Below are 11,119 nucleotides of genomic sequence, written 5' to 3' on the forward strand. Positions count from 1 at the left end.
AAGTGAGAGTTTCACTGTATTATGGCCTCGAAATGACATCTATACGTCTTTCATTTGAATCAGTATTAAAAGCTCTATTGGTTCCTACATTCGGGCTTTGGTAGGCGAGTCTCCCCTGAACCGTTTTTCCATATTTTTGGCATATGTGCGCTTTTATTCGAAACCTAAATGTTTCGGTACCGAGTATAGAGAGTAATGGATACTTAAAGGTATTGACTCAGCACATCACTACTGCTGTCATCTCGACTGTGAAGTCAGCAAAACAGCTGATTCTGTCAAATTCATTGAGTGCCGATTAGCGGTATTGCCATCGGCGCCACCTTCTGTCTTCTCTCCACCGTGTCTGCACTCTTCACTGTGGGCACATCATTTGTGCAGTGTTATCTTAAAAAGGGTTGGTATATGTGTCGAACCAATGAGAACTTATTCAGTAGCGATTAGTATGTACTTTCTAGAATAGAATATCTTCACATTTGTAAGAAATTTCATGCAATAGATTTACGCTCACTAACTAGTGTCCAAGAAATACCAAGGATACGCGAATAGAAAAAAACCAAAACATATGTATGTATATTGGGTTCAATATTTGTATATTAGCAGTTAAAATTCGGTTGATGTACTTACATATGCGATATAAAAAACAGCCAACTGATAGTGGAAACATCATCTTTCTGTAGTCTGAACCGTTTTATGACATTAGCTATTCATCATCCGTAGAGCTGCAAAACTATCGATGACACTATCGATAGTATCAATTTGACACCACTATCGATGAAGCAAAGAATTGCCAAAAATCCACAATAAGCCCTAGCCACTTCAAACTTGCATTTTTTTACTAAAACTTAATGGACTACAAAAGCGTATACTCAAAATTTTTCTGAGAAATCTAATTAAAAAACTAAATATTTTGATGACTCGAAAACTTCGAATTTTCCTTGTTTTAGTAAATTGTTTAAAATTTACACTTGGAACGCGTTTTTTTGTTGCTTAAAATAACTTATTTTATTATTTATAATAAAGCACACTAAAACGTTGATTAAAACTAACATTTCTGTTTTTTTCTACTTATATTACCATATTTAATATAAATAGTGCCGTAGTAAGGATAGCATATTTTTTCTCATACCGATAGTTTCGATACTATCGAATGGTGAGGCCAAAAGCTATCGGAAATATCGAATAGTCCATCCATCGATAGTTTTGCAGCTCTAAACATCCGGAAGTCTTATAACTAAGTAGGTTAGCTCATAGTGAAATAAGAACTAAACTATTAACTATTGGAAAAACTTACACAAGTTAAGCTTTAGCTATTGGCTAGGTTGGAGAAGTAGCTACCACTACTAACTGAGGTACACGTATACAGGGAGAGAGATTGGACGGTGATTGCGCAAAAAATAGTCCTGAAAGCGGCTAAGGGCCACCTTCACCAAGTTTGGTTAACACTAACTCCTAGTTGAACATCGTTATCGACATTACGGACTCTATGATATATGTGTTACCGGCCAAACCCAATCTTACGACAAACTAGTTTTTCTTAAGCTAAACTAGTTCTAACTAGATCTACTATATCTTGTTTCCGCGCTGGACGCAACAATATTGTGGACTGCGTAGCTGGAGTTGGACTGATGAGGGTTATTTTTTTGAAGTGCGGCCGAAGCCCGCCACCGCGGGAAGGTGTTCTGCACAAAAATACGGTGTCCCCTAATCTGGTTTAGCCTAGGCAAAACTAGTTTGTCCTAAGATCGGGTTTGGCCGGTAACATATGCATGGAGACGGTAGCGTCGATAACGATGTTTAACTCAGAATTAGTGTTAACCAGAGATTAATGCTTTGGCGTTGGCGTCGCTTCAACAGCTGACTATGAATACATGAATTCCAATGCCAACACGAAGTAGAAATATGGCCAACTCTCAAATTTTCGTGTGCGTTGTTTGTCAACAGTTGCAAAATAAATAAAATTATGTGAAATATGTTTCCTTTTAAACAAATGCGAGCAAGAAATATCGTTATCAATGCAATTATTGATATGAAATGTTAATTTATTTGGCGTTATTAGGTTAATTTAGTGCCCAAAGCATTCGCTGCCAAGCGTTCATTGTAGCAAGCATACTTTAACGTGCGTTCGGTCAAACCAACGCCAACGCCAAAGCCAACGCGAAAGTTCTATGTGAACCGGTCTTTACTGTCTGTCCGTCCGTCTGTGCACACTATAACTCGGGTAAAAATTTAGATATCTTAACGATACTTGGTACGTGTACTGCTTTTCAGAGTGGAACGGATGGTATTGAAAATGGGCGAAATCGGACTGTAACCACGCCCACTTCCCATATAACGGTATTTGGTGGAAATACGAAAGCTGCGATATTTCAGTAACTACGAAGCGTATTCACTCAAAACTGGTATTTAGAAGGACATTTTGGTGAAAAAAAAGAATATTATAAACGTTGGAACAATGGGCGTAGCCCCAATTATAATTACTTGTATATATATCGGTAACCGGTAAATTGTCGTGGCTCCGTCTACTTATAACCACATAACGCCAGATAAATTTTAAACCCTACTTGAAAAAACGGCTCTAAGGCAAACTGAACATACTATCGAAGATGTTTGAAATTGGGGTAAAACCACCCCTGCTTGCAATATAACGGTTGTTTTCTAATAGATGAATCAACTATCTTTAAACGTGCTCCAGGGATTTCATTTTCGACTTCGCCTGAGCTAATTTTGATTTCGTTTCTACCGAAAAATTTTGCCTTTGCTTTGGTGTTCGTTTCTTTAATTGTGGTACAAAACTCAACTCAACTTTGAAAACGAGTTGTCTGTTAGTTGTCTAGCACTAGCATCCTCGGGCTCATCGGTAAAACATAATTCGTAACTGATCACCATTTTTTTGCTTTTAGCAATAATAGTTTTAATATCACTAAAATAACATAATATTATGAAAATAACAAAATTTGTATCGAATTTCCGACTTTTTCAATGGCTACACTCAATTGAAAACAGTTGTGAACGGCAATAGCAATAATTAGTTTAGTTGTGTACAAGCTGAGTTGTCTCAGATACAACTCAACTAAGTTGAATTGTGAACCATAATAGGGGCCGATATCACCATTAGATTTCTTTACTTGTTCTTATGTATACCCTTAAAGGTAGGTATAATCCATTAAATTTCCTTTACTTAATTTCAAATCAGGTCCACTGTATTTGATATGTATTTCTACAGTCGTTCGTTGGGTAGTTGCTGGTTTTACTGCTGTGCTGATATTTACCACTTTTGCTGTTGTCGTTGTTACTGTTGTTTTTTGCTGTCATTAATTTAACCGATGTTGCTGCTATAGCCGCTTTTATTATAAATTTTAGTTGCTTGTTTTGTGCTTGTATCACTAGTACATACACGAATATGTATGTATGCATGTGTGCATGTGTTTTCTGCTGCTTTAGAGGTTTTAGTCGACATTGACGTTACCATCGCATGCTTTACCTTCAGCCCGACGTCCCACACGTCCCTACATCGATCGACTGTCGCCTGCCATTTACCCTGTTTTGCCTTTCGTACTCTACTGTTATCATCATTTCAGGTCGGCCCGTCGGTCGTCCGTCTATCCGACCGTTGCCAGTTAAGCAACCAGACAGCCAACCATAGCTAGCAAACGAGCGCACACCATTCAACTCAGCAGCACTAGCACCAATTCAAGTCAACTCGCTTCAGTTCATTGCGATTCGTTGCGATGTAGCCCGGTCTGGCCTGGCTTGGCTTGGCGCGGCACAACTTTTGCTTGTGCGGAGTTTCTTGTTTTCCTTCTCGTTGTGGCGTAGTACTCATAGTCGACGTTGCTTGTCGTAATTTTTGTCGATTTTATTAATTCCCCTCTCTCCACTTGGTTTTTATTTTATTTTTGGTTGGTTTCATTTAATTTTTTTCTTCTTTTCTTTTGTGTGTGCTTTAAGTAATTTTGTTAGTTCTTCGGTTCGCATTCGAAATACGCTTTACTACGAACATAGAGCTACAATTCAGTGATTTTGGTTAGTAAAGGAAAGCTCTTAAGTCAAGTTAGAATATGATCTAATTGCTTGTTTGGTTCTTAAAAGTTCAGTTACCTTAATTCATTGTAAAACAGTAATGGGAAGAGAGCTTTAACTATGTATGTATACGTATCTACAAAATATACAGAATTCTTGGAGAAGATCTGCTCGCTGTAGAAGGTGGTGCCCACGCCTGATGAAAAAACTGTGTTCTAAAGTCAGAAGTGAAGTATAGAAAATCTACGCATTTAATTTTTAAAAATCCTATTGAACGATACAAATTTTTAAAATTTTATATGTTTCTACTCTAAGTTATCTCATATGCCTATCTCACCGAAAATCCTTCCTTTATACTTTCAGGGCCGGATCAAGATGTAATAGGTACTGCTGGCACCGAAAGTTCCTGGTTTACCTCAGTCTCAGTCTCAGCCGAAAGCGAAAACGGCCGACATAAGCAGTTATCAAAGCTTTCGGAAGGTAGTTAAAGTTTACAGCAATGGCACACAACAGATGCAATCGGTACTATCAACATTAGAACCAGAGTACCAACAGCGGGTAGTCCAAAGGCTAGTTCCTCTCGCAATATTTATAGAAACGAACCGTGGGACATGCAGCGCAACCTCCAAACGTCCTGCGCCCTCCAGCAATAAGCTCATCACCCAACGAATAGGATTTGATAAGCTTGCTTGCACAGGACTTTACAAGAAATAACTATTTCCCAAGCCGCATCTTCGATTCCCGTATTGCTGCTTTAGTTCAGTCAGGCTGTTTGAATGGACTAGATCCAGAGAAGCGCTGTTGGATGGATGAAAGGCGCTAGTTTCCATACCGAGCATTTCTACGTATCTAATAAAGTACTTCACATCGCCCGCGGCCACCTCATCAAGAGTTGGAACTTGGTATGAATGAGCAGAATACTGTTCCAACAGAAGCGTTATGCTTGACTATATAAGATACCTCACAGACGAGGTTAACGACAAGTTTTTATCTACATATGTATATGCACTTATACGTATTCCAACACTAGGGCTATTGTTTGCGAGACTACATTTATAAACAAGGAATAGCCCTTTTCTAACAATTGTGAGAGGTAACGGTAGTGACACCTTGCTAGTTGAGGGTCCCTCTTTACTTCCGTCGGCCTACATGAGCGTGATCCAAAGAGCCAACGGTTATCTATATGCCCCGCGTGCTACTGAGCTCCTGTAGATCTCTTGTGACCTAGAGTAAAATGTTCGGCTTGATTCCGGAACGAGCCTCTAAAATGTAAATCTCTCTTTATTTCTTGGAAATATCACTCTCCTCCAGTTAACTTCTTTACATTACATTCTTAGGTCCCTAGACACCAGAATGACAGCAAAATCGGATGGTTTATGAGCCTCATAGTTTCTCACAACAGCAACAGAGCTTCACCTACATATATATGTACATAAAAGGGACTATTTCTCAAAAAGCTTGTTTTGAAGTTAGGCATTTTATGCATTTATTGATTGCATTAGGGAAATTTTCAAACTAAGGCAGCTAAGCCTGTGCTGGTTGGTGGTGTAGCTGCTGGTGCCATGGGCTGTTAAGTCGTTGCGAGTTTCACTTTGGCGCGCGTGGCACACAACACCACATCGATGGCAATGCGACACACACATACACACACATAAATACATGCATACCCAATTAGCCACAGAACGAAGACGGGCTCGAATCAATTCGACGGCGTTATAGTGAACTCGTCTTATTGAACTTGAGAAACTTTCCGAAATCAGTTCGAGTTTTGAGCCAGTTTAAACTTGTACTCTTTATAAATACTAATTATATAAACGGGATTTAAAATTGGCTTTTTAAAAATGGCTTTTTAATTCTTAAAATTCATTGAAAAATATGGACCTACAAAAAAGAACAAAATGAACTAATTTAAATAATTTTTTAAAAAGAAATAATTTTTTTTTTGTGTTCTTGTATATTTGTTTTAACAGAGAAAATAAGCAATACCCCTGAAGATGCTAGAAAAGGTTTAGCGAAACTTCGGGTAAAAAGTGGAATAATGTAATTTTCTTTGCCTACTAGCCTATAAACATAAAATTAAACAAATTTGAACCGATCGGGCAAAAATATATAAAAAAAAAAATGTGTTTTAAAATTGTAGTATGGCATACATTTTTAGTGGTTCGCCTACGTGTCTTATTTACAGGCCGCCGGCGAACTGTGCCTTTCATCTTCTGACGAGTTCAGCAGCGAGGCATCGACGATGAACGGTGGCGTACAAATTGTTCACCAGAAAGTTGACGTCGATACGAAGTCATTTGGCATATTGGGTATTTATACTTACATACGAACTAAGTATATACACAAGTATTTATTCGCCCATTTTCGTACGTCGATTCGTTATATCGTGGATGGAACGTCCTCGAACAAACTCAAAGTACACAAAGCACCGGTTGCAACAATAACAAACAGGCAATCGAGCAATAACGATGGTTCAGACAAACAACAGTAATAGCAGCACGTCAACGGCAACGGCGCAACAGGAACGACTGTGGCTATGGCGGCAACGACAACAGCCGCAATTGACGCTAGTCCGATAGAGTCGGCGGAGCCAAAGTATAAGCTACAGCATTTGCAGCGGTGCTGGGCGATGTACACCGCTCGTTTCTGTAAGCCTAACTAGATGGCTGTTGGAACAAATGCCTGCTTCGTTAGCACCGCAATGCTGTGTGACTCGGCTGAAGTGGTTTGGTTGATGTGGCGCGACAAAGTAATCGCATGTAGGTACAGTGGTGCAGTGCCACTCTGGTTCGATTAGGACTTTTCGCTTCTAAAGCCAAATACTGCGATATAATTCCATGATCTACTCAAGGTTTGATTAATTAAATTGCAACAGATGTCTTCGTCAGGCATTGGGGAGCATCCATAGACAATTAGTTGAAGCGAAAGGCCCGCCCGCGCCAGGTCCGCCAATGAAGAACGTTCGTCAGGCAACGCGACGTCGAGACTATCCAGTTCAACGGATAGCCGAAAAATGTCGCAATCGGCTCTCAGTACTGCAAGAAACTCTTCTTTGACGTGATATAAATGAGCAGTAGCAATCCATCTCCCAATCTCTTCGTGCCGCTGCGGAGGAAGTGGTTGGATACTACCGCCCACGCAAGAGGAACTGTTATTGCCGGACAGTATCGTATTTCTGCTGCGGAGAAATATACAGCACACAAAGCAACCGTGCAGCCAATAGCTATGCGGGCGACAGGTTAATGGTACCAGGGGATGAGGATATAGCAGAGAACTTTATTCAAAAGATATACCAGAGGCTGAAAGACGTGAATGCGAAGGGTTTCAAATGTTGGCAGACAGGAATGCGGCTCGAAAATTCTATAAGAAAATAAGGCAGCAATCAAATGGTTTCAATACCGGGGCTGGGGAGGCCATCAATAAGGCGGCTTAAAAGTATCGTGACTACCGGAGCCGACCGTATACCGGCTCCGGCGGCGAAGAGGTGGTCGGCCGCCCGAAGATTGGAATCTCAGGGTACCTTATCCAATTCACAAGAAGGGAGATCCCGAAGTTTACGCAATACTGCTTGAAAGACCCAAGCCCTTCAGGAACCAAATGATTTGACTTACTCAGTGTTGCTTCAGACCTAGTATGTCAGCCAACTTTCAGCTCCGGGAAAATCGGGACGGACCTCTCCGTTAGAGACCAAACGAGGCTCTATATAAAAGGCGATTCACTCTCGTGCTGGAAAGGTCATAAGAGCTGGCAATCCGGGTCGCAGCGGCACCACACATAGCAAAACCTGACCTGAAACCCAGTAATTCAGCGCAGCACTCTGCAGCTTAGAAAAAGAAGATAAGAGAGCGGTGAACGAGGACAAGACAAAGTACTTGCTGGTTACACATACAAAGTCTTCGCGTATTAGGACACACGTCAGTGATGACAGTCATAACTCTGAAGTAGCGAAGAATTTTGTCTACCTGGGATCCAGCATAAACATTACCTAAAATTCCAACCTGGAGATAAAGTGAAGAATAACTCTTGCCAACAGTTGCTACTTTGGTCTCGGTAGCCAATTTAAAAGAAAAGCGCCCTGCTGACGAACAAACGAATCTCTCATCATGCCCGTGCTTTTATATGGCGCAGAGATATGGACGATGGGATATTGGGTAAGCGGAGAAAAGATCTTTCGACTACGCACCCATTGGTGGACAGCGAAAGCTATTGCGCTTACGAACTAAATGGAAGGACGAAGTGCAGAAGGACCTGCCCGCACTTGTGATGAACAACGAAAGTTTTTGGTCTCGACTCAAACCAATAAACGGTTGCCAACTATGAAGAAGAAAGCTTTGCTATGAATTTTCTTTGAATTACTTTTACTGCTTTTTTAATATGGTTATGTAAATAAAATAATAACATTTAAGAATTCCCTAAAAGCAAGTAGGGCTAATACAAGGTTTGTTTTCGAAACAAATGGAACTTTTGAAGATACATTTGTCTTTTTTATATGTAAGAGTGTCTGCTTGCTTCTTTCTCTAAGATTTGTCATTGTGATGTAATAATACGGTTTGTGGCGGAAGTTGTGGAGCTTTCAGTAGCAAATTTCGGCAATATTTCCAGGTTGCACAAGCGGTGGGTGCAGCCTTTCAGTATCACTTACACCTCATTTTCTTGCAAGATATCCTTAATCCCAATAACCGATCGGAACATTCATTCATCGCTTAGTCGATTTGGGACAATAATATTAACAATAAATAAGAATATCGCCATAAATACACGACGACAATATTATCTGTAAAGGCACTTAGTATCGTAGGTAAAAATCTACGAAAATAGAAAATGTGTACCGGGAGCAATATGGGTCAACTGAGTTGGCTGAAAATAGTATGGCTGTCTTGTCATGAAATGTGAATGAGATAGAATGCTTTTTCAAAATAGTACCCGTTGGTTTGACGTAGCATATCTTTTTACGATTAAAAATATCTAATTTAAAACAGAGACGTAACTAATATGATGAGATCAGGAAATATTTTTAGCTACCTGAAAAACCGAATCGCCCACTGTTCCCCAACTGCGACTCATATAACATAAGTATGTATAGCCAACAGCTTAACGAACAGAGAGCAACAATAACGATGCAAAAATAATAAAAAACAAAAACAACAGCAGAAAGCTTCCACACACTTCGACAACGACATCACCACCGGCAGTAACAACGGCAATGGCGCGCACCTAGGCACCAGACAACATCAATGCCCGAATGCTACCTCAGCTGCGGTACATTTGTTGAGCCATGTATTGAGGGTATGAAAAATTACGTTTAACTGAAATTCATGGAGAAACCAAATTTAAAAACTAAAAAAAGGCGTCGCAAGTTTGAAAATACTTTTTGCCAGCTGTATGCTAGGGCACACACATACATAAGTTCATATACTTTGTGTATGTATATTTTCTTCTTCTTATACTACTTCGAGTTGATCGCGAACGCACCCATCTTATGACCGACTGCCACTTGAACGCAACGTAAATTTAGAATGCTGAGTGTCGTCATCGCCGGAATGTTTGGCCTTTTCACTTTATTTTTTATTAATTATTGCACTGAGGTATTGATGTGTCTGACTTAAAAATAAACATCTAATTTTCGTTGGAGTCTTCGCATAGAACCGACAGATCGCACCCACTGTCATTGTCATTCGCGCATTCATTCAGTGGTTCACACACGAGCGTAGTAGACTGCACCCGCTCGGGAGATCTAGCTTTTATTTTATGTAGCAGGCATGCGGTCAGTTTGTATACTACTGCCTCATCCAACCCAACCTGTCAGCTTTCCCACCCTTTCATCTATAATTAGCGTACATTCTGAGCGTCCGTCTGTTGATCGTCACTCCAGATTTTGAAGAAGTAAAATCTCTACCAACAAGATCCGTAAGCATAATATGCAAACACGTATGTATGTATGTATGCATGCGGTGGATTTTGAATTCTTCAAACTTTCAGCACATGTGTAGCTTTCTTTAGCTTGTTTCTATTCTTACTTTTCCTGTTGCCGGCATTGCTGCTTTCTTCTAATTTTTTTTAGGTCATATATTAGTCACGGAGCTGCACCAGCAATAATTCTTCCGCCGTTACTTCTCCCCATCAGCTCTTGTAAATTGACGGGAAAAAATCTTGCGCTAATTGTTGCCACTCGTCACAGCGTCGCACCAGCAGGAGCAGTTGTGGCGACTGCAGCTTTTCCATCACTCGCCACTCACAGTTGGATGCCTATGTACACTAGGGTGGTCCAAAATAAACAAGTTTAAAATGTTAAAATGCCTTACCTCCTACGATTTTTCTAAATGGAATAAAAGAATACCCATATTTTTTGTTTAATAAAAAATTATATTTAGAACTGCCTCAAAGCCAATAAAGTTTTAAATGTATTTTATATGGGGAAAAACGTTTTTTCGTCGTAGGGAAAAACGTCGTTTCTTGAAAATCAATACTTTTCGATCGGAAAACTCTGTTTTTCTACAGAAGACCTCCTTTTAGAAAAATGCTGGGGGGGATTAACATTTTAAACTTTTTCCCGCGTGTATTTTTGGATCACCCTACTGTACATACTTACATATGTACGTACATAGGTGATCAGCAACTACTGTGCCTGCCCATCCGCTTTACATAAATGTATATTCCCATTGCTGTCTTCCCGCAGCTGGCCGGCGGTGGGAGCGTGTCCCTTCTGGCTCAGAATTTAATCGATCAATTTTTCTGCAGTTGTTTGTTTTATTAGTTTATTGGGGAATCGAATGCGGTTGCGAGATTCAATTGTGATGTAAATTCGTAACTAGCTATCATCTTTCCTATACACTTATTTGTCTTTGAAGATGTGTTTACTTGAGGCTGTCTCTTTTTTGAAATACAAGATCAACTATCTATGTATTTTCATTTCTAGTTGGCTAATTCATTACACAAGCTATTATTTTAAGCATTTAATTCACCCTATAAAAAGTAATAAATATTTAGCGTACGCACACTCTTCAACATGCTTGGTCGAGTTTGTACTTTGATTTGTGTTGTGGATCGCGAGATAAGCTTTTTAAAACTTTCTGAAGATTCCATATCAGAAATGATCGGA

The 11,119-nt window shown here is 39.8% G+C and overlaps 1 long non-coding RNA gene across 6 annotated transcripts; it reads left to right on the forward strand.

Annotated features, from left to right (window-relative positions):
* The first annotated feature begins 3,670 nt into the window (after positions 1 to 3,670).
* On the forward strand, positions 3,671 to 10,324 carry LOC118744537. 6 transcript variants are annotated; one of them, XR_004993550.1, is made up of 5 exons: positions 3,671 to 4,023; positions 4,095 to 4,252; positions 4,384 to 5,289; positions 5,358 to 9,927; positions 10,082 to 10,324. It is a non-coding gene; the product is annotated as an uncharacterized LOC118744537 (long non-coding RNA). The 6 variants fall into 6 exon arrangements; XR_004993551.1 differs by having other exon boundaries at positions 4,119 to 4,252; XR_004993548.1 differs by having other exon boundaries at positions 4,172 to 4,252.
* Positions 10,325 to 11,119: the final 795 nt, after the last annotated feature.

Source organism: Rhagoletis pomonella, unplaced genomic scaffold (assembly GCF_013731165.1).
Source record: "Rhagoletis pomonella isolate Grant_MI unplaced genomic scaffold, Rhpom_1.0 Rhpom_scaffold_00001, whole genome shotgun sequence".
In the NCBI taxonomy this organism is placed as follows: domain Eukaryota; kingdom Metazoa; phylum Arthropoda; class Insecta; order Diptera; family Tephritidae; genus Rhagoletis; species Rhagoletis pomonella.